At 46.8% G+C, this 3,035-nt stretch overlaps 1 pseudogene; it reads right to left on the bottom strand.

Annotated features, from left to right (window-relative positions):
* Positions 1–433: 433 nt before the first annotated feature.
* Positions 434–1,791, bottom strand: LOC142852224 (large ribosomal subunit protein uL4 pseudogene; annotated as a pseudogene).
* Between the last annotated feature and the right edge of the window lie 1,244 nt (positions 1,792–3,035).

Below are 3,035 nucleotides of genomic sequence, written 5' to 3'. Positions count from 1 at the left end.
GCTAGTTCCTGGAACAGAGTCACTGAACCTGGGTAACCTAGATTTTTGGTTCTTCTCTCCCTGCTAGATTTTTGGCTCTATTCTTTCTGCTAGAGGAGTCTGGATTTATCTGGGTCTTTCAAACCCAAAGTCATTTTCTCAACTATGACACAAAGGTGTGAGTCTTTTCTCCAACACATATTTCAGTACAGATTACAGTGGTAATGCTAACATATCTAAAATATATCTCTTTTCATAAGCATAAAAAATTTCTTGTAGTGGGGTGGTGGTGGTGCACGCCTTTAATCCTTGCACTCAGGAGGCAGAGGCAGGAGGATCGCTGTGAGTTCGAGCCCAGCCTGGTCTACAGAGGGAGTTCCAGTGTTGTTACAGAGAAACTTTGTCTCAAACACACACACACACACACACACAAGCACAAATTCTTTTTTTTCACTGCATCTTTGATTAGGTTTTTATTCAAATAGGCTGTCTCTATTTGCTCAATGGAATGAAAGTAATTTTAATAGATTAAGCAGCAGACTCTTTCTCTTCTTTAGTTGGTTTCTTCTCTACTGGCTTTTTCTCAGCTGCTGGTTTCTTGGTAGCTGCAGCCTTTTTTCCTGCAGGCTTCTTCTGCTTCTTGACATCCACAGGCTTCTTTTCTTTCTTCCTTTCTGCAGGCTTCTTGTCTGCAGTCCCCTTCTCTGATTTGGCAGCCAGTGCTGCTGCTGCTGCTTCCAGTTTCTTCACCCAGAGTTTGTGATTTCTGGCCTGGCGAAGAATGGTATTCCTGCGCATAGTCTTTGCATATGGGTTGAGCTTCAACATGATTCTCAGGTTCTTCAGTGGATTCTTCTTCAAGACTCTACGCTGAATCTTCTTGCGTGGTGCTCGGAGGGCTCTTTGGATCTCTGGACTTTTCAAGAATCTGCTAAGGTCTGTGTTCATCATCTTGGGCATGGGAAGGTTATAGTTACTCTTGAGGGTAGCAGCCTTACGCCAAGTGCCATACAACTCATCCAACTTGCGGAAAGCACTTTCAGTCCAGATGCAGAAACGCCCCACGTGCCCACCAGAAGCAAATTTCAAAATGTTCAGCTTGCTGACATTAAGCAGAGTAATACCAGGGATGTTTCTGAAGGCTTTGCTGATACCATTGTCTTCATTATAGATGATGCAGGGCCCCCTGCGCTGGATACGTCGTCGGTTTCTCATTTTGCCTTTGCCAGCATTCTCTGAGAGGCATAGACCTTTTTGATGTCATTCCAAGCTTTAAGTTTCTTAAGCAGCTGAACAGCCTCCTTGGTCTTCTTGTAACCTTCAACCTTATCGTCAACTACCAAAGGGAGCTCGGGAACCTCCTCAATACGATGACCTTTAGACATCACCAAAGCTGATAAGGCTGAGGCAGCCAGCGCAGAACAGACGGCATATCGCTTTTGGGTTGTGTTCACTCGGCGGTGCCAACAACTCCAGGTTTTGGTTGGTGCAAACATGCGGCCTCCCCGACACATATTTCCAAAGGCACCCTGGCCAGAATGGTGGGTACCACCACCTCGAACTCTGGGAATTCGAGCCACAGCTCTGCCAGTACCCCAAGACTCAGCACTGGTCTGATGAGCTGCTAATTCACTGACGGCATAGGACTGCCTGTTGTTTTTCCTCAAGTTGGTGTGAACAATATCAGGTCAATTGGGAGCTTTGAAGACAGCTGGCAAAGTGACATTCTTGCCAGATGACTCCCCTTTTCAGAGTACACCGATATGAGAGGACGGGCACAAGCCATGATGGGGAGAGGAGAGAGCCACGCTCCACACACAAATTCTTGTAAGCATCAGGAAAGAGGCTTGAATCCACCTTTCTTGGGTCAGCTGGACTCCAGGTAAGTACTCCTGTCAATCAACAGCCTAAGTTCCTCACCTACTGCCTATGCCTGAGGGTGGGAGTACTCCCCCTTTTCTGTTCCTGGGACCCCCTTTCTCAACTATCAGGACCATGGGCCTAAAAGTTTCAAATGTACACCTAAGGAAAGATTTCCCTTAAACTCCTTAACTTTATCTCCTGCCCCCACTATACTGTTCCAGCATCCTGCCAGGTCCAGGTGTTCCCTCCTCGGCAGTCCCCCAGTGGTCCAGTCTCACAGACTGCTTCAACTAGGCCTACATTTCCCTAACTCCAGATGGTCCCACAGAGGCTGGACCTGAATGAAACAGCCTGCTCTCCCAGGCCTTGGCCAGCATCCCAACTGTCCTGGGTCCCCAAAAATGTCGACACCCCCAGACAACAGGAGGCAGTCTAAAGAGCATGGTGAATCCGTTCCTGCCTCACCATTTTCCCCTTCCTGTCTCCTCACCGTTTGTAATAATCAAAAATCAGGCATTTCAACAGCATGGGACTGTTCCCCAGGGACTCAGGGTCTCAGCAGGTAGGTCATTGAGCTGCCAGCCCTTTGAAAGGTCCCTGCCATCCCAGATGGCTTTCTCTCATTCTCTGTCTCAATCTCTCCTGTCTCAGACAGCCTTTTGCTCCCCACCCCAGTCAACCTTTCGTGGGAGATGTTAGACGCTGTGATCTCTTTGCACCACACCTTGGCCCCGCCCCCGGTAAATCCTAACACTTTAACCCTGGCATTCAATTCCTCCTCCTAGCAAAAATTAAGTTCGGGATCTATATCCTAGCTACCTATATTCCCTGATTATAGGAGCATGCCAGATACTGTTATTAATCTCACAGCTTTGAAAGTTATTCAGAATATTCAAATGGTATCTTTGGCAATTGGTTTTGTGTCTGTTTAGTCAACAAAGGATTCTATGAAGCCCTCAGGTTCTTCAGGAGGAGATGATTCAGATGAAGGAGTTTCCCACCAACCTGGACTCACCTGTTATAGGGAGCACAGAGGTCTTCATGCTCACAGACATGAATTTGGCCAGTGGTTTTCAACCTTCCTAAGGCTACGACCCTTTAATACAGTTCTTCATGCGGTGATAACCACCAACCATAAAATTCTTTTCACTGTTACTTCATAATTGTAATTTTGCTCCTATTATGAAACATAA

Source organism: Microtus pennsylvanicus, chromosome 6, assembly GCF_037038515.1.
Source record: "Microtus pennsylvanicus isolate mMicPen1 chromosome 6, mMicPen1.hap1, whole genome shotgun sequence".
NCBI classification, from domain to species: Eukaryota; Metazoa; Chordata; class Mammalia; order Rodentia; family Cricetidae; genus Microtus; species Microtus pennsylvanicus.
Note: the sequence above shows the minus strand (reverse complement) of the source record. Positions and strands in the feature narration are given on the sequence as shown.